The sequence below is a fragment of the Anas platyrhynchos genome, chromosome 1, assembly GCF_047663525.1.
Source record: "Anas platyrhynchos isolate ZD024472 breed Pekin duck chromosome 1, IASCAAS_PekinDuck_T2T, whole genome shotgun sequence".
In the NCBI taxonomy this organism is placed as follows: Eukaryota; Metazoa; Chordata; class Aves; order Anseriformes; family Anatidae; genus Anas; species Anas platyrhynchos.
Genome location: NC_092587.1, coordinates 26,563,382 through 26,584,179, shown reverse-complemented (window position 1 = coordinate 26,584,179; position 20,798 = coordinate 26,563,382). Strand labels below are relative to the sequence as shown.

The 20,798-nt window shown below is 45.4% G+C and overlaps 1 protein-coding gene across 4 annotated transcripts in view; it reads left to right on the top strand.

Annotated features, from left to right (window-relative positions):
- Positions 1-20,798, top strand: part of MET (MET proto-oncogene, receptor tyrosine kinase) — a 158,090-nt gene that overhangs the window by 51,864 nt on the left and 85,428 nt on the right. The window contains exons 6-7 of one of the 4 annotated variants that reach the window (XM_038173479.2): positions 4,975-5,108; positions 9,204-9,294. The gene's annotated coding sequence lies outside the window, so the exon portion shown is untranslated. Of the gene's footprint in view, positions 1-4,974; positions 5,109-9,203; positions 9,295-14,259; positions 14,546-14,613; positions 14,817-20,798 lie in introns of those variants that run through there. The other 3 variants (XM_027457674.3, XM_027457666.3, XM_027457662.3) reach the window with 3 other exon arrangements.

Below are 20,798 nucleotides of genomic sequence, written 5' to 3'. Positions count from 1 at the left end.
CCATCTGAATATTATTCCACAATGGCATTCAGGATGGGATTCAACTGGCATCAATTCTAACTTTCTAAAAAGTCAGCTCTACAGCTGCTGTCCAGGCTGCTGAGAGCATAAGGAAAGACTAAATTAGGCAGAGGTTGCTCTCAAGACACATACACCTTCCTTCATTGACTACAGATAGGATGTCACTAGTTTACATTACATACCAGGCTTTTGCACTCTTTAAGATTAGGTGAAGAGAATCTCATTTTCAGCAATTACAGAAGCTTGAGCTTTATGTTTTGCATTCTGAGGTGATGAGCTCTATGAAAAACAGCTCATCAACTGAATGGGGGGCCTCTGGCAGCTTAACAGCTCTGGTGGGTGTCAACAGAAGGTGGACCCAAGCACTTGGTTTCTTCTGAGCCCCCTGCTCCATACAGAGATGTTGACCAGCACATTCTGTTTTTACTCCACACTTTAATCCAAGCGTTCTCTGGGCAGTCTTCCTGCTGTTACTATTTTGACAAATACCAAGCACAGCAAGGGTAATAATAGCAGCATTTTCCAAAAGTTAGTAAAAATCTTCACCAAAATGCCCTCTAAAGACACAGCAGAATAAAGCAAAGCTCTCATTCAGATTTTAGCCCTACCTTCCACCTACACACACAAACAAACAAAAATAGTTTACCTTGCTTTAGTATTACCTTGAGAGCAAATAAATTATTCCACTGCAGACTACAGTTAGACCCATATTTTCCTTTAACTAGTACTTAGCAGCAAGGATGCTGACTAACTCAGGAGAAAGCTGATAGTCTGCCAGTACTTTCCCATAATTTCCCTTGAGGGATAAACAGATTCTCCCCAAATTGACTGAGAAAGCACAGGGCTTGGAATTATGCAGCCAGATCCATGCACAAGTTGTAAAAACAATGAAGAAACAGTTATGCACATGTGAGTGTGCAGTTCACACCCAGCTTGCATTAATTTGCGCTCTGAGACCTGAGTGACAAACTCTGGAGCTAATGTTGAAATGAAAATAGCCTGTAAAAGAAGCATACATATCCTCAATATCTGAAACACTTTCTTATTAAGGAAAACTTATTGGTTCTCAAAATGTTTGCTTTCAGAGACTTCTGGGACTCTCATTAAAACAGAGCAGCACTAGAGAAGGTTTTGAATACAGTGACAAAGATGATGCTCAAAAAAGAGACTAAATTGACTAGGATTTGCCAGCCTAGAAAAAGGACAATGAGGGCAAAAAAAAAAAAAAAGGAGAGAGAGAAAAAATTGTTCATTATTTTTCAAAATGCAGGAATCGGAAAAAAAAAAAAAAAGAAATCAAGAGGCAGAGGGATTAAAACAGGAGTACGTGGGCTTTTTTTTTTTTTTTTTTCCCACACAGATTCTAGTTAAACAGTGGAATTCATTGGCAGTGGACACTGTGAAAAATACAGAAAGTGATAAGAAAGGTTCATGGAAGAAATGTCCATCAAGAATGAAAGCCTGGGGAATCAACAGCTGGCTCAGGAAGTTTGGGCAGGAAAACTAGGGAAAACATCCTTGCTTGTTTGCCTTGTCTTTCTTCTTCATCCCCAAACGTGCACTCTGGGTGACTTAGAAGTTTGATAAGTTTTGAGAGGTTTTGTCCTGATCCAGAATGGAACTTTTTATATATTTAGGCAGTTGGTGTCTCACTTTGGATCTCTCTTTCATTGCTCTGTTCATAAATACTTTCTGAAAATTTCCAGTGTAACCTTACTTGGAAGTGCATTTTCATCAAAGCTGGTGATTTTTCTAATATTTCACAGGTCCATTTTTTCTTGAGTTATCTGTTGGGCCTTTGTCTCTACAAATTCACTAACTTTGTCACATTGAGGACTCTGATCTATATTTCTTGATACAAGCGTTCGGATACAATGAGACTTCCTCTTCATCTGTGTTTTTTCTTAAACCTAATCAAAACAAAATGAATATTTTTTTGTGAGAGAAATAGGAAAAAATATATTTAGTGATATTCTTGCCAATATTAAACAATCAAACTACAGTAATGAGTAAGCACGTTATGAATACCAAGTAAGGCTACAGCAATGATTAAAATAAATAAACAGAAAACTCCTTTCAGCAATTTGAGGACCATATTTGATGCAATGCATTTTTGAAACTAGCCAGCAGAAGTGTGAGTATGAGTAAGATGCAAGAGCTAAAAACAAAACAATAGGCCAGTGTTCAGACTTACAGAAGAAGGAAGTATGAGCAACTTAAAAAGCAACAGAGAACTGGTAAATAGAGAAAATAATAAATGCAAATAAATCACAGCTGCAGAGGGAATTACAGAAAGTTAAATGTTTGATGATGTGAAATCTAAGTAGTTTAATTCTAAGTGTTAATTATTTCAAGTGCCGTTTGCAGCATGCTGAGTCTAGTGAAACAGTATGAATCACTGTCTAGTCTTAAATATGAACCATAATGGAGTTTATGCCAGTGATGGTGTCTGTTTTCCCATTTTAGTACTAAACCAGTCTTCAGGCATTGTTTATTTGAGGGGTTTACAGCCCTTCCCCTTGCTTCTGCTTTGTCTTTGTACAGCACAACAGTTCTTTTTTTTCACAGATGTTTCCATATCTGATTTTCAAACATGCAGAAGGGCTATTTTTTCATTCCCCTAAAGAGACAAGCTGTCTCAATACAAATATTGATATCACTGGCTTGTTACAGCTGCCAATAGTTTGGTCTCAGAATGGGTTTGTGCTGCACATTACTCTGCAGCAATGTTTTGTGAGAAACTCAGCATCATATAATGGCACACACAGGTACAGGATTTTGTCATACTGGTGCAGCTCTCACCAAACTCAAAACCCAAGGACAGCGCTGAAGCTCCTATGATATATTTTGTAGGTTTTATTTATTTTTTTCCTTGTGTCATAATTTAGTAAGCAGTCACCAATGATGTGTTGAAGGAACAATTCAGACCCTTCAGAATAAAAGAGATTCTTTTGGTTTTTGCTTTTTTTCCCCCTTTTTGATGATTCATTTGCTCCAGTATGATTGAGCACTTCTTAGACCATGTTATTTATATACTAATACATCAGAGGTGAAAAGATTCCCCAAGTTTGTATACCCCAGACGTTTTTAGGGGTGACCTGTGAAATTCAGTTTAAATTACAATAAACAATTATACATGGACAACTTCAGAAGAATTTAATCCCAAGCACAACTTGTAGGAGTCACGACATCTCAGTATAGCATTAACTTTCAGTGCTGGTATAGTGGAACTGTGTCAGGCATGTTTAGACCAATTCTGCTTTTAAAGCACCGCTTATGTGAGAATACGTCTCTTAAACAGAAAGAAAGTATTAGGAACTTAACTTACAAAGGTGCTTACATATATCATAGTAAGATGCCCATCTATATCATTAGGTACCTAAATATTTACAAAAATTTGGATGCTATATTGCAAAATTCTGTGGGAAAGAAAAGAGCTCTTATTTGACCATGACGTGCCATGCATGTTTATGCCAATACACAAATATGATGTAGATATTATCTCGGAATCCACGAGGTGGCAGTGTCATAGTTTTCTTGGTACTGGGTCCTGAAACGCATTTTCTTTTAAAATATCTAAATGTCATTGGGATATTTATCACCTCAGTTTTGAAAAATCTGGGGAAGTTGTTGAGACATCTGCTTTATTTCCAAAAGCTGACAATGAAAAATTATTTTCCTAAGAAAAGACAGAAACTGTTGTGTAAAGACGAGAAGCCCATCTTGTTGTGAGGCATCTGTCATGTTCCTGTGTGCACAGTGCTGGGGTGTCTGCACAGGCTTGTGCAGGATGCTGAATTCAGGCATGATCATATCCTGCACAGAAATCAGAACATAATGCCCTGAAAACAGCCAGTCCTCAGAATCCATTTTCATTTTCAGTAATAAAAGAAAAATAAGAAAGGAATGACAATTTATCCCTATTTCAGTTTTATTTGGAAAACCTTATCACTCCTCAGCTTTGTTATTTAGCAAATCTACCCAGTGCCGGGTCTATGTTAATTTATATCAGCTCTCTCTAATAAAAAGTGTCTTACTGGGAAACCGGAATACAAAATATGACCACAAACATGCTCATGAAAATATATCTACACTCTATTTTTTAAAACGTTAAGACTGTAGAACTACTAATAATATCTGAGGAAAGACACATTATTGTCCTAGTCTTGCCTTCCCAGGGAAACACAACATCCCTATTGCAAATTAAGGAAGAGGTCATGCAGAATTTAACAAGTGGTTTCACTTGAATTCCCTGGCTCCCGTCACCTTTGCAAATGCCGTCAGGCTGCTGTATTGAGACATGAGCTCTGTCGTGAGGGCTGTGTTCTCTCATGAGGGCTGTACTCTGTCGTGAGGGCCGTGCTCTGTCATGAGGGTTGTGCTCTGTCGTGAGGGCCATGCTCTGTCATGAGGGCTGGAGCTGCTGGCCATGTGCCAAGGTGGAGCCATGCGGCCCACGCACAGCTACCGTCACGGGGGGAAGATTGATGCCCTTGGGTAGATCCCATCTGTCAGGACCTGTCAGTTTTCCTAAGAGGACAATTAATTAATGTAATCTTATTCAAACACAATATATCAGTTCCAGATTTTTGTATGCCCAGTGTGAGCTTTCCTCCCTTATTCCAGCGAGCCCTGCAGTGTACGCCAGGGATTCACAAATGGAGTTGTTCTCAGCAAAGCCTGTGCTGCACTGTCAGCTGGCTCAACCCATCAGCTCCCTTCCAAGTGGCCAGTTAGGCTCCGTGGCAGCTACAGCTCTCTTCTTGCAAACTTACTTTAGTTTCATGTCTGGGGTTGCAGCTTTTCCTTCTCCTCTGATTCCTGCTCTGTGCAATCTGCCCCTCTTCCCTTTTTCAGCTTTCCATGTGGCTCTGCCTCTGAATCTCCTGCTCTTTCCTCTCTCCCATAGCAATCTCACCCACATGTGACATCTCTGCTCTTTTTCTGCTCCAGACCCCATGGGCAGAGCTCAGCTGGGTGATGAGGACACCCTCACAGTGTTGCCTACTTGTGGGTGTCTCAGGCCACATGGTGTGGAGGTCCACTTGATACTGTCACCCTGCTCAGGAAACCTGCAGACATCCAAGGTGAGTCTCACTGTCCACAAGACACACTCCACCCCCTCTGTCCAAACTGGCATTTCTGTTTCTCTGCAGACATCTCCCATCTCCAGCAGCTCATGCTACACCTGATGAACCTCTAAGCCTCCCTCAGAGCTTGGCCACCTGTGTCCTGCAGCAGGCCCCATGCACACCACCACCACATGCAGGTCCCTTGTGTGCCCTGCCAGGGGTCCAGCCTCACCTCAGCCCTGCCTCCAGATGCCCGCACTTGGCCTGGTTCTGAATTGCAGATTCAGCCTCTGCAGCCTTTATAATTCATCTGCACATATTCAAAGTGGTGGGTCTGCTCTGAGACCAGGCAGCAGTGCCAGGGCTGGTAGAACCAGCTCTGAATCCCTCTAAAAGGCCACTTGCCTGGACTTCCTACCCAGGAAAGACTTATGTGCAGTTTACACTCAAGACAGAAGAAAAAAAAAAAAAGTTTCAATTTCAAAAATGGTAATTTTCAAAGCTCCATGTAGGTTTTAAATGCTCTACATAAGTAAATGTTTATCAGACTGTTGGAACTACCAAGATAGTCACAGCAAATAGAAACAAGATAGTCCTTGAGCCAGGTGTCCATTTAACAACCATCTCCTACAATGCCATCTCAGATATAGATCAGTAGTCCAAATGTTTCTCATTAGCCCTGCCTTTAATGACACTTTAATGAAGCTGATAACTATCACAGCTAGTGAAATTATCCATATAAACTTTGCAGCACCTTTATTCTGAAGAAGGAGAGAGAACTATACAGTGATGGCTTTAATGTTACCTTTAATAATGGGGAAAAGGATCAGCAGTCTTGAGCCAAGAAATTTAGGAGAAAATGAGGAGCTGCGTAAGGGTTGGGCTTTTATATTTTTATCTGTGTATTTTGTCTGCATTCTCTCTTGAAATAAAAATGAACTACTTCAAAGTCTCTCAGACAAAGCTGCAGGTACCAACATTTAGCAGGAATATTTCCATTGAGATTTGATCCAGATTAATTGGTTTGAAGCCTCTCTCCTGCATTTGCTTTGGTGTTTCCCTCACAACACTCAGGCAAAATAGTGGGTTCTTCTTGTTGAACTACCAGTATTCGGCTGACAGACCCAGGGAAGAAACATTTATGTCGTGCATCTCATAAGCAATATATGAAGAAAAAGGAAATGTTTCATGTCTTCAATGAGCTGGATTACATTTTCAGTTGTTTTCCTATGTACTGCCATTAACTATAAGAGGAGGCCAGGCTGAGGATTCCTGGATCGGGCATCTCCAAGTGCACATGAAGTGAAGTGAGCTGGGTCTTTCCCAGGTGTGGGGGGAGGCTGGGAGCAGAGGTGAGCCCACGCCTAGCAAGAGGCCAGCCTGGCTGGGGTGAGGGTCTGGAGACCTTCCTTTCCTTCCTAAAAAGGAGCAGCCTTTCCTTTTCATCTCCAGCCACACCTCCATCCCTGACATGTTTGTGTTGGGATAGGCCTCTTCCCTGATTAATGCCAATAGGATGTGTGCGGTGAGACACATTGCAGTCTTCTAAGATAAATAATGTTAACGGTTATTACATCATTACTGTCATTAAAGTGTATACCAGCAAAACATTTGCAATACATTTTAGCTCTGAGAAAAGCAGTAAAAACTAATTTGAGATTTAAAAGACCTGCCTAAGCTTGCACATTCAGAGGAAACTGCAAGCACCCAACCTATGGAGAACCTTTCTGCACCACTTCCAGTGTCCCTTCTAGGAGCCTCGCGGCACTGGTCCTTTATGTCTCAGGGCTCTGAGGTGGCAGACTTGGTGACCTGGGTGCCTCCAAGTGTCTGATTAAGCTCACAGCCAAACTTGTCTGAGGTGACCGAGCTGACCTGCTGCATTTGGTGACCAGGATGGCCAAGACGTGATGCAAATAACTACAATTTCTTCCCTGAATTGCAAGGAACCTTTACAAGCAGGTTATGTGAGCAGCTAGCAATGCAAACAAGCTACTGATGTACCGCTTAGCATGAAAATGTAGGCAAAAGTATTTTCAGAATCAGCTTCTTAACTCAAGGTCCCAATTTAAAACCTGTGGATTTAATTTTATTTTCATGTGAGGGTTGCCTCTGTGACCTATTTAGACAAAAAATAAAATAAAATCCTTTAGGATTTTTGGACCTTTAGAAAAAGAATTCCATACTAGACCTACTTTCTTCCCTCTGCTTCTCTAGAGGTTTCCTCCTTGTCTTACCTTAGACAAGGCAGTCGTTTTCTCCGTTCCTCAGTCCCTCGTCAGTAAAGTGAAGATAATAGTGCTTCCTATTTCAACAGTGGCTTTTGGGGCAGATTAAGTCAGCTGGAGTTTGAGACATTCTTCAGGGTATTAACATGGGAGGCAGATATCGGGGGAAGAGCGTACGTAAGAAAGAAGAAAGAAAGGGTAAATCTTTCTTGTCTCTTACTTGGGAGTCAAACTTTGGGAGCTAACGTGGGAGTCAATCAGAGCTGGATTTGTCCTGATGGTAATTGCAGCTTTTATAGGATCATTTAAATTGTCTGTCAAATGAAAATATTTCTGTATAATGAGCATGCTATTAAAAACACCCCTGCCAGACCGAGGGCAGACACAGTCACCATATCTATGAGGGGCTGGCACAGGCTCATGGCTACAACCAAATTGGAGCCTTGGCCACTGCCACTGGCCTTGCCTGGTCCTCCACAAGTAGGATAGGCATGAAGGCAGGGCAAGTACAACTACTTAACCTGAAACAAAAGCACTGCCTTCCAGTCCTTCTCTTCTGATGTGCTCATCACAGGTCTGACAGGCTCTGTCCCACTGCTCCCCGCTTTCCTGCTGCCCTCTGGGTCCAGATCTTGGTGCAGCATTTCTGGTCCTAATAAGGACCTTAGGGGTTAAATAAATCCAACAGAACTGACCAAAATCAGAAGGCATACTTACAAAACCCACATTTTAACTTTCTATTTTGCCTTGAGACCACATGCTGAAAAGACTCTTAAGCACCAGGTAGAGGAAAGTGAAGCACAAAACTACATCGCTGAAGTAATTACTTTTAGTTTGACTCAGCACCTAGACACATCTTGTTTGATTTGATTTGAACATGTTCCTAAACTCAGACTTTAAATTCACCTGAGTCCTTGCTGGTATGTTAAAGTTGTCTTCTGTCTGGATGTTACACAGCACTGTTAATAGCTCCCGTTGGAATACAACAGGTAAATTTTAAATAATAGTAGAAGGACACTGATTTTGTCTGTGTGTACAAATAAATATATTTCTGTCAGCACAGACGTATTGTTATGTGTGCAAATATTTCCTGGCTACGCAGTATGGGTGTGCTCCTGCCTCGTTTAAAATAATAGGATTTTAACGTTGACTTCATTCTCCATAGTATTAAATTCACAATCAGCACATGAGTCTAATTAAATTATGAAAGTTATTGAAAGGAATAATCTCCTATCAAAATTCTTATGAGTTGGGTTGTATCCTAAAGCAGCCTTATGAAATACAGCTTTTGGCAAATATCATATACTTACATCATTACAGAATCAACAATGTTATTCTAAAGTTAACTTAAAAATGCAGATTCTTTAGTGATAATGAGCCAAATCCAGCCCTGATTTACAACTGGCTTTGTCGCAGAATATTTTTCTTTGTCTTTAAAAATGTACTAAAACAAGTATTGTGCATAAAATGCAACACATTCTAAATCACATCTGGGGAATAGCTCATATTTAATGACATTAACTAAAAAGTGTTTTAGAACTGTGTTCTTCTTCTTCATGGCCACGTAGATGTCACTTGATACAATTTGATGCAGTCATATGTGCGTAAAGGACCAGATTTTGCAAACCAGTAAGTAATTCTGTGTATAAGCCCCTAGAGAGGGTAAAAAGATGCTGATGGAACCTACATCCAGCTCCCCAGAACTGAGCATGCCAGGCAAATTCCCACTATAAACCAAATCAGTCGAAGTTTTGCCAAAGACATCCATTTGGGTCATTATTGACAGATAAACTGCAAGCTCCCATGTCTGCAAATACTTATGTATGCGATTAATTTCACTACTAAATGTTCTGTAATGCTTCTCTTTTCTTTTCACTTGAAGCCTGGTCAGCTTGTGGATTGGAGCAAATGGTGGAGCTGTGTGGCGAGCACAGAAACCAGCCTGCAGGTGCCCGTGGCAGCACCAGACCTAGGTATGTGCTTCACTTTAGGCATGTGAGTGTCTCCAGTGAGGCTTACATCCTTCAAAAGTGGGCTGAATTAGGACGATGTTTGTTCACACGTGCTCACTCGTGTGTTGGTGCGAGCACTCCCTTCCCCTGATCACCAGGTGTACACATAGCTGGAGGCAGGATCTGTCCCTCTGCTTTTAAATAGGCAGATTTTCTATTTCCAGCCTGGGCAGCGATCTGTCTGCTGTGACCTTTGTAAATACAAACAGCAAACTGAAGGAAAAATAACGCTGTACCTGAGTCACAGCAATCAGGCTGAAAAGAGACATATGGAAACTTTCTAGCAGTTAGTCCAAAGATAATCCTGCAAGACTGGAAATGTCATAGCTAGTAATTTTACTGCAAGAGCAACATGCTCGCAGTCAAAATAAGGAGGGAAATTAAAAATGTACTGAAAAGGATGCTCAGAAACAGTTACAGCTATCAGACCATTTTAAGGCAGCTGAATGAATAACACCACTGAAAATATGAACCTAATATATAGCAAATTCCTCAAGGTGCGAACATCTTTCTTTTTACTGTCATAGGGTTTGTTTCCAGTTACACAAACAAACAAACTGACCATGCCAGAGTGGCACATACATGATATTGGTTTGGGGTTTTGCTACTGTGCTTTGTCTGAAGCAGTTCATGTGCCAGATTTTTTCCACGGTGTGTGCTTGAAAGCCTTTGCTTCTGCTGTTTGAGCTCACCAAACGCACCAAGGGCTACTGCAGCTGAATCTATTTCAGGGATGTGAGCACAGAATCATAAAGGATATAGTTTTTCATCCATTAAATGATTTCTTGGTTTTGTACACTGAGAGATACTCATTCAGGGATTTAGCTCATTTCAACACAGCTTGGAAAGGAGGCACAGTGGAGGTGGGGAGCAGGGCTGCAATCCACACCATCTCCTCCCAGTTCCCTGCTGCTTTCCAGAGAGTGAGGAGCCTCCACGGTTTAAACTAATATAAATCTCGTTTGCTGCGAGCCCACCCTCCTCCTCGGTCTCTGACCTCGTCCTTCTGCAGGCACTAGCACTCATGTTACTGCATAGCAGATGCATGTAAGGAGCTGATCTGCCTGTAAACTAATCTTTGTTCTTTCAAGTGATTAATTTTTTCCTGGATTCCTGAACTTCGTGTGCCAGCTGCCCACGTGGTCATTGAGTCCCTGAGGCTGGCACAGCAGGGCCACAGACCCCTGGCAATCTGGACTTCAGATGCTGAAGCCACGTCCGTATTTTCCTCTTTTCTTTAGCAATCCAGTTAACCGATGCCTACACACTCGGATTTCAGATTCACTCCATTGTGGTGTTCAGTAACGATATTAAAACCAGGAAGACAAACAAGGAGGAAAACGCGTCAGGTTAAACAAAGGAATTCCCTTTGCGCAGTCAATAAATACAGAAATCACCTGTGATACACAGCGCAATTAACGAAACACGTTCAGCTATGATCTTACAATCAGCCTGGTGTTGCCATATAAATCAGAACTGCCCAGGGCAGCTCAGTGCTCAGAGATTAGGATTTCTACCAGGGGACTTCTATTTCTGGCTTTGCAGGGGACTTTTGCAACCCTCAGCCTCAAGCTGAAATTTCTTCTGGTGCCACTGTTGACCCTCTCACAAACAAACACAAAGTACTTATTAAGCTTTCAGAATTTACAAGCCTAGTTAATAAATGCCTATGTAATTAAGAAATAGCCATAAAGTGCAGTGATGATCAAATCTTAGGAGCCTACATTTCTAAGTATCTACTGTGATGTTTTGTTTGTTCTGCGTCCCTCTCTCAGGCAAGGAGAATAACAACTGTGGTTGCGCTTCCCCTAGAGCCCAGACCACCAGTCAGCACCGTCCTTGCCCATCGTGTGGGTTTTGAGCCCAGGAAGGACAGAAGTGAAAGATGGAATATATCAGAGTTACTTGAAGGGGCAGAGTAATCTGAGGGAAAGGTGCCTCAGGCACAGCCCCTTCCCAGAACTGCCCCTGGCGCTCGCAGCCTTCCTGTAAGGAAGGGTCGGCAGCAGCTGCAGTTACACATTACCCCAGCAGGCTGCTGCACTGATGCCTTCTTACCCTTGGATCACTGGTCTGTAAAGCAGTAGGGTTGGGTGGAGCCACCTAAGGCTCTTTTTTTTGCATATCACCCCCTAGGGAGGCTCAGACCAAGCTACTCGCAGGCCACCTGGAAGGGTGCTGCTGCAGAAGGCTTGTCGGATACCCACTGAGCACTAAGCTCAGCTCCAGGGATCTTCTTCCCCCGTGTCCTTAAGCTTTAAATTAATTCATTCCCACTGCCTTGCTCCTGGTGAAATCATTTACTCATGAGCAAGCCCCACTAAGTCAGAAGTCTCTAGAGTCTCACAATGACATTTGCATTTTATATTCGCTTCCAGAGGTGTGAATGACGGCAGCAGAGGGCAAAGATCAAAACCACTGATGGTGCTGCATAGCTCTGGTGCCTTACGGTGTGGTCCTCCAGAAATGCATTTCATTTTTGGTACTGCAGGCTTAAAAAAGACAGTTAGATCCAGATTCGCAGAGACAGTAAAATATCTCCTCCCTATTGATATTGAATAGAAACTGGGTACCAAGGTGAATCTGGTCTTAAGACTCCATTTTGCTACTTGTCCTCACAGTACTTAATATCTTAGGTTCTCAACACAGGTCACAATCAAGCCCGTAGGACTGCGTTGGTCCCCGTAGTAAGTTCTGGGTGCACTACTGCTGATGCATAGAAGAGTAATTTGTGCTGTGTTTTCATTCCTTTTTACATTTGAAAGCTCAACTTAAGCATAGCCCCGCGATTCATTTTTCTAACTGCATGCCCGTATTCTTGGACAAGTGATATGTTTGCTCATCAGCTCCCTATCTCGAAACACGTCAGGGCTGCGTGTGCCAGTGCTCTCCTCTCCCCTGTGCATTCCAGTTCTCTTGCTGAACAGATCACTCCGACAGACTCTCCTCTACACTTCTGATTTTTTTATTTTTTTTTTCCAGTGCCGTCAGCTTTCTAAAATGTGCCACACTGTGCTATTTATGCCAGCCCTCTTAACGAAGTGCAGATGACCAGCGCCTTTTGGACGGGAGGCAGAAGTGAGGGGAAGTTAGTAGAAAAGCAGGATAATAAATAGGTAACAGAGTGCTTCACCCAAAACTTAAAGGTGCATCAAGCCCCCGAGAAGCTGCTCACAGAGCAGCCGTATTGTGGCACTAACAGTGAGGGGAGGGTTATCAAAGCCCTGCTGCAGTGTAGTTGTCTCATATGGCTAACCTAAAATAACATGGCATCAGCACGGTCAAAAAGGAAAGGAAACATCTGTTTCTCCTTTTTATGTTAGTGACAATCCATTTGTTAGCTTTAGAATAGCACAGACTGTCCCACTGATAACAGCTCGGGGGCTGGCTGTGCAGCCCAGGCAGGTGCATCGGGATCTGAAGAGCAGACTGAGACCAGATAATACGTGGGGCTGTCCGTAAGAGGATAAACACCAGGTTGAAAACTATTTCTTTATCGTTTTCTTTCAAAAGCAACAAGGAAGATGCTTCCCAAGCTAGTGGAACTGCGCAGATGCACCCTAATTAACCGACGGGGGATTGAAGCCTGGTGAAGAGCACAATTTAACTGCGACCATGCCTTTCCCTCTAGGGGCTGGCACTGCATCTCAGTCTCCCTTTTCTAACTACTACTGAGTATTAATGGAGGTAAAGGTCATCGAAGTAAATGGACAGATTCCCAGTGACTTCAAACAAATGCGATCAGATCAGTCAGAACATTTGCATTGCTGGTTCCTTTTTAGCAATTTCAGCTCTCAGGGCACAGGAGAAGGGGCTGGTTTTATTTTCACTTTGTGTAATTTTTAGTGTGTTGCTGACATACACCAAGGGAGGAGGCAGCAAGTAGAACCTCTCCCGTGGCCATTGTGCACTTTTTATTGAAACGGGCTGACTTTTTTTGCTATCTGTTGTCAGTAAAACACCCTGCCGAGCAAGAATTTCACAAGTTAAGCACATAAAAGGTTGCACGCTGTCTCAATTATACATTTGTTTTTTTTTTGCAGAGAATTAGTTTATAGCTAGGTTAGATGCCTTTATCACCAGTGCCAAGAAGCCCATAGGAAAGAGAGACAGATAAACAAATTGTGAAAGCGCTGCTGATGCAGATTAGTGGCAGGCTGGCTGGCTGCTCCTTAAAAGCCCCCTGTCCTGATGTACGGCTCTGTCCACAGACCCATCGCGCTGACACCCCGGGCCTAAAGCAAGTGCATACACTCCTTTATTTAATTTTCCTTTCAAAACGGTTGGATGCTGACATTTTTCCCATGCTTAATCACGAAGCTGGGCAGTGTTTCTTCCAGCTCCTCTCACTTTACTCATGCAAAACATCCAACGGTTTAAACGGTATGATTAAGGGGAGCAGAACCGGGGCCAAAAAAGGAAACATGCCGAGGGAAAAGAGATGTCTCCAATAACTCCTATTGGAACGTGGAGCCTTTCACTTAAAATCTGGTTTAAATCAGTAGCTGCTGAAACTCATTAGCTCAAGGAGATGGCTCCTCTGGTGCGGGACCCGGCACTGAGGCAGCTCCAGGAGCGCTCGGTGCCTCAGTTTCCCCATGCCTCTGGAAGATGAAGGCACTGCCTGCTGTAGGAACCTGGCGGGGCAGAGACCCAGCTCCTGGCATCCTGCACCCCAAAAGGAGTGGAGTGGAGGCAGGTGGGTGTCTGCTGTTCTGTGGCGGGCATCATCCCTTAATCCAAATTACACCTGTCCCTTAATCCGAATTACACCTTCAGCCGGCCAAGACGCGGCGGGCACCGGGGCTAAATCCATCGGCCACTTCGCATCCCGGGGGAGGAGCAAGGACAGACCTGGGGGTGCCACGTCCCTGCCCTGCCTCTCGGGCTGAGCTTTTCTCACCTCTGGGGCTCAGGCACCTGACCTCACTCCGCCCGAAAACGCCTCCCCCGAGCTCGGGGCGAGGGCTGGGCGAGAGGAGAGGAGGAGGGGGGGGGGGGGGGTCTCCATCAGCCAGCCCCCTACCCCAAGGGCTGGGGATCCCGACCGGGAGGCTCGGAGGCTACACACACCCGATATGCGGTGAGTCACGGGCAGGTCGGGACCGCGCCGGAGGGGCGGAGGGAGCCGAGGGGACCGGCTGATTTACCGCTGGGAGCCGCCAGCAGCGCGCCGGAGGCGCCGGAGGGAAGAAGCCGCCCCGCAGCCCAGGTGCCGGCCGGGAGGGAGGGAGGGAAGAAGGGAGGGAAGGAGGGAAAGAGGGAAAGAGGGAGGGAGGGAGGGAGGCGGCTGCAGCAGCCCCCCAAAAGGCACGGGCGGCATCGCGGGGCAGCCCGGGGGCGCGGAGGTGTGTGCGGGCTGCGCCCCGCTCCGCTCCGCCCCGCCGGGCCGGCAGCCGAGAGCCGGGAGCTGGGAACCGGGAACCGGGAGCTGGGAACCGGGAACGGGGAGCCGGGAGCCGGCAGCAGCCCGCCCCGCACCGGTAAGGATGGGGCGAGCCGCGGGGAAGGACGGGGGGGGCCCGGGGGGAGCCCTCCCGGAGCCCCGGGGCAGGTGGGCGCCCCCCGAGCCGTGCTCCCCGCTGCACCCCCGCGATCCCCGGGTCCTCCCCCAAAATGTCCCCTTCCCCCAGGTGCCCCCCGCCCCGCTGCGAGCCCGGGGGGGTGCCCCAGGAGGGGCTGGGGAGGGCTCGGTGCGACCCCAGGGGTTTCCCCAAGTGCTGGGTCCTTGGCTTTCCCGCAGCCCTCTTGCGGGCTTGATGCATGCGTGCCCTTATTGCTTCATTTCTGACAGCAGGGTTTTTTTTTTGCTGGAAACGGGGCACGGTTCCGCTCTCCAGCAGCATTCCGCCACTCCTCGCCTGTCGGCGGTAGCTCGGGTGGCTCCGTGCTCGCCGGCGGTGCCCGGTGCAGGCTGCGGGTCGCCCTCCTCCATCCCAGCGCGGGGATTCACGCCGGGTGCCGGCGGCGTTCAGCAAACTGCGAGCCCGTAACCCGCAGGAGGCTGCTCAGGCTGCAGTGCGTGCCTCTTCCAAAGAACCTGTGCCGTGTGTGGTGGCTCGGCGGCTTTCATCTCTCAGCCTAAAAGCGCCTCTTTGCATTGTCCGCCAGCAAAAAAATAGGATTGTGCCTTTTTATTTATTTATTTATTTATTTTCTCTCGGAGATCTGAGCAGTTTGGGTTCACAGCCGGGCAAGAGAAAGTCCCTCACATGTTTCTCTAAGAGCTGGTTAAATGTTTACAGATCATACACTGCCAGAGCAAAAAGCTAGCCTTTGGCAGGAGCTGCATGTTGAAAACAAAGTAACTTGGAGAATGACTGTATCACTTGTTCTTTGTGTGCCCTAATCCTGCCTCAGCACTCGGATTCCTCGTCTGACTCGTCTCCTAATGCAAACTGAATCATTTGGAAGAAGGAATACTTTATAAAACATTCATCTCTCTATTTACAGAAAACACTCAGCTTCTTTCCCTTTCTGGTGAGGAGGGGATGAATTGCCTTTATTACCCTGTAGTGCTCTTCTTTTCCCCTTTCTTTTCCATTTCTCCTGTCTCTAAGGATGACCGCAGGTGGTTATCTGTGCACAGCACTGCACGTGTTGTGGCTGAAGTGGGGCTGCTGGATGAGCTGGTGCCCAGGGCTGGACAGGGCACGCTGATCCTGCGAGCCCGCCAGGAAGCCAGAGCTCAGCAGAGGTCCAGCGAGCAGCTCATGAATGCAAAAGCAAGTGGCACACATCATCCTCCCAGAAACGCCTTTCCCATGCTGATTCTCCCGCGTTTATGGCTCTCTGGAGCCTCAGCTGGGGAGCTGTAACCTCCTCCCACTGACCCAGTGCAACCAAAGGGGCCGGCCCACCTATTCTCCCCCCTTCTTCTATCACCTGCAAGGGGCTGCTCTGTATTTTTCAACTCGGTGCAGAAACCCAAAGCCTGCTGCTTCCCAGATCCGGCTTCCCGGACCCCAGAGAGCAGCTCGCACAGCTGGCTGCAGCGCAGGAGCAGCAGCCCTGCCTTCACGGCTGCAAAGGGAACCTGATGCCGGCAACGTGCCGGGCTGGGCTGGGCTGGCCGAGCCAGAGAGCCTGGGCTGGGAGTCCCAGACCTCCAGCTGATGTGCTTTGTGCCACGGCTGCCTTGCTGTGCTGATGTGTCTAGACTTCATTTGGTTCAGACTGAAAGTGAGGGGAGGGACTGCATCTCCATGTGTGCCTGTACAATGTGCAGCAGAAGGGAAATCCTGCCCGGGCTCTCCCCGTGCTGCGGAAGCAGCACACATCATTTCTTGAGTGGGAGAGGGATCGAGTAGCTGAGCGGTGTCCCCTGAAACAAGCCAGGCAGGAAGATGAAACCCAGAAGGGAGCCGTGGGATCTGCTTGGTGCATCAGAGAGGGAACGGGTTACAGTGCCGTGCTTCAGACCCTTCCTGAGATTATGCCTTGCAGCTGCACCTCCGGGGCTGGTTCCTGCGATACCTCTATGACCAAGCTCCCCACATCTGGCTGGCACTCAAGCCACCGACACAATTCCACATTTCGCAGTCTATGACCAGCAGCGGAGCTGTCAACCCGTGCATCTTGCCTGCTGTGGCCACAGCCTGTGATCGCCTCCCATGCAAGGGTTGGCAGCCAGCAATCACATCCACGGAGCTCGCCAATGACGTTTGCACCGTGGTGGTCCCTGCATGCTGCTGTGGTGGAGCAGGACCTCAGCTCCATGGAGGACTCCACAAGTGGCACCTCCCTGCCTGGTTTGCCTGTCCCTCCCCACACGGCCGTGCCAGGAGGCTTGCTGTTGTTCTCGCCTGGTAAAAGTGCTGTGTTTCTCTTGGCAATGGTTTTAACGAATCTGTATCTCCTACATGGCGAGTGATGCAAGCATGTTAGCAGAAGACATTTTTAAATCAGTTTCCTTGCCCAGGGGAAATGTAGTATAGACAGGGCCTTCAGGAAACGAATAATTAGGTGACCTTTTTCCCCCCAGAATATCAGGTCTGCTTTATGTAGAGCTGTTTGAAGTCACACAAATTCTCATTACTCTCCAAATCTCTAACCTTGCCTTGTTTAAGATACCTTTTAGGAAATCAAATCAGTGTTTCAATCTAATTTCCAAAGGCATTCAAACACATGGTATGTGCGCTAACTTGTTTCCTCTAGCATTAACAAATCTAGCAAATTGCCAAGCTATTTGCCTTCAGGAAAACTATGATGTTGTACAAGAAGATAAAGTATTTTTTCCTCCAATTTCAAACATTTAAAAAAAAAAAAAAAAAAAAAAAAGCAAAGTTATCAGACCAATTTGGTCAAGGATGTAACTCTTTGAAGGAAACAGTGCTACCAAGTAGATTGCTCTTTTCAGGTGTCTGCTTTCTGATCTGTTCTGAGACTTTTTATTTGCTCCACAATCCCTTTCAGTCACTTGATGCAACCAGATGGTGACCGAATCCCTTGGCTCAGATGGGCCTTCCTTCAATTTTTTAGGATCAAGCACCCCAAATATCAAAGTGGCCAGTAGAAGTGGAGAGAGAGAGACCAGGAGGGTTTTGTAACCAGGGCCGGGGCGGCATGGATGGAGGGTGAAGGAGCAGAGGCTGAATGCGCCTGCGTAACCCTGGGGCATTTCATTTTTCAGGCAGGTGTCGATAGCAGATTTTCTGTAATGCTGAGGAGTTTAATAAGCTCAAAATACTTAAGTGAAACGCTCTCTTTGTGCGTCCTGCAGCTCTTTGATACCCGTCTGCTTGTCCCAAGAAAATTAACATGAAATTGCCCTTTTCTATGGAAGGCAGTGGTAGGGGTCTTGTTTGAATTCAGGATCAATTCGGTTGCAAATGGATGTGAAAGGAAAATTGCCTAATGCTTTCAGAAGATTTTCATTTTGCTCAAGTGTTCACACCATGGTCATCGCCATGGTATTTGATAGCTATCCATTTTGTTGTGTGTGCTGCGGCTTTAACCTCTGTTTGAAGGGTCACATCAGCCTATCTTTTTTCCTTATAGTCACGGGGAAATAATAATTCCTACGTAAGTTGCTTTCCTCTACCGTAGCTCCTTCATTTTGATGTTTATCCAACTAAACAGTATCAGAGTCTTTTTGACATGTACTGGTATCATTTCTGCAAAGGATCAGTGACCCAGCTTGGCAAGTTTAAAAAATCAGCAATGTAACTAAATATGCGACATTTATTGCAATTTGTTCTTTGCCATGGAGCTACGTTCTTTCAAAAACATTGAGAATAGCGAGGGACCGTGCCTGCAATTTGATTAAATCTATGGTTGTTCCCATTCGCCTCTTGCAAATTGATTCCCCTCCCCGCCTGCTCCCCTGCTTGACACACGTATTGATTAAACCCTCTGCCCTGGCCCAAGCCAGCACACATCTGATGTTTGTGTGCCTGTTCCTCCTATGCAAGTTGTGACAGGCTCCAAGCCCTGCGAGCTGACTGCTCATGAGCTATCGGAGTGGGAAGGTTACTTGGCAATTGTTTTACACCATATGATGACACATCTTTGAACCCCATTGTATGAAGGAAAAATACCTTCTGACTGGAGAGAGGTTTCCTGTTTATGTGTGTGTTTGCTGGAATTAAGGCTTCCCCTGTGTGTTGGCCGAGTATTTTTTGTGATCCAAAATGGCAACATGGCAAGGCACCTACGGAGTTTATTTTTTGGACAGGATACAGGTCTTTTATATTTCAAAATAGCATGGCTCTGGAGTTGGTGGTGAAGCATAGGGGCCTCTCAGTTACACTTCTACAAGCAGACTCGGTTAATTGAGGCTGCACAGTTATAAAGACAGATAGATTTAGGCAATAAGTAATTAACTTTTATTGACATTTTTATACAATGTAAGTTGTTCGCTTCCCACACAGGAAGTTTTTGACTTCAGGCAGATGTTCTTTCAACATAAGGATATGATATTTGCCAAATGTATAATTTATTTTACGAAATGGGTAGAATCATAGCTTTGGTTGTGTCTGAAGGGAGTCCTCTAAGATCTTCTGCTTCTCTGTATGGAGCAAAGGGCAGCTCAACTGGTGGCCTCTGGGCAAGAGCTGCAGGAGGGTTGCAGGCAGTACCTAAAAGGCTTTCAGCTGTGCAGACATCGGGGTGACCAGAAAATAAAGCCACTCCTGCCCTAGGTTTGTGACCTTGCAGCACGCCTCTGCACCCTTTGTGCCATAGCTGAACCCCCTCGAGAGGGGAGAGTTGTTGTTGCAAGACTCAAACCAGGCATTTTGCCTATAACAGTAACAGGGCTGGACCACCCTGAACTTCGGCAGTAAAGTTATAGTTATTTATTAAATACAGTTCTAAGGTTTCTGGTTTCCCTCAAATGATGCTCATTTTAAACAACTGTCTGGGCCTGGGAGAAACCTGGACTAATGGACTGATTACACAGAGCATTTCTTAGGGCTGAGAGCCGCACGGCCCCCAGTGTGGGATGTCCCGGCCCCAGTTGCGCTGGTTGCTGCCCCTGCCCACATCTGGCAGAACATCCTCCTCAGCACAACTCCAGCCCCTCTGCCTCCTGCCACAGGGGCTTGGACCCACAGCACAAGCAGATTTCCAGCAACTTGCTCTTTGCATTTGTATTTTGGGGTTGTGCTGCTTGCCTGGTAGCCACCAGCAAGATGGTGGCCCCAGAGCTGTCATCACGTGTCATGACATTGACTTCTCAGGGATGCTGGGTTTTGCTCTGCCTTTGAGTGTGTTTGCACAGTATCTGCAAAGTGCATATCCTCTCCTTCAATTTGTGTAGAAGATTGAGGTATCTTTTGCCACATGAAATTCTTTTAGTTAATATTTGTACAAATTGATAATTCTCACAGGAGTGATTTATATTAGTCTAGATTCTGTGGAAACAGAAATCCTTTCTGAGCGTGTCTAATGAGCAGATGAAAATAATTGCAAACTATGCTTAGAATGGCAAACTTCCCTATTTCCCCCTTATTTGAGAAAAAGAAAAAAGAAATGTTAAGTCCTTTTATTTATTTTATTTAGCTTGTTTGAGCTGGGTGCTGAACCTCACCTTGCATTACCTTTGTTTTTCCATATTATTAACTAAGGATTCCATAATATTTCCATATTATTAACTAAGTATTAACTAAGATGATCTCAAGGTTGCTGTAGATCTATAGTACTATGAATGCCTGGTAGCATACTTTTTTTTTTTTTTTTTACTACTTTGTATTTAGCTTTATCATGAATATGAATGCTTTTTGGTCTGGTTGACCCAAGCTAAATAATCTAAGTTTCAAGACCATTAGAAATATTTGTTTGAATTTACTTGCTCCTCCTCCCCACCCAGATGATCCTATGAAGATAAAGGTAGCAGGTTTCCATGTAACTTCATACTTTGAGAAAATTCCCAAATCTGTGGGTTGTCCCCAATGCATGACTGGAAAAGAACATGGTTTGCTCTATAAAACCAGAATAACTTTACAAGCTTCATCTGTCTTCAG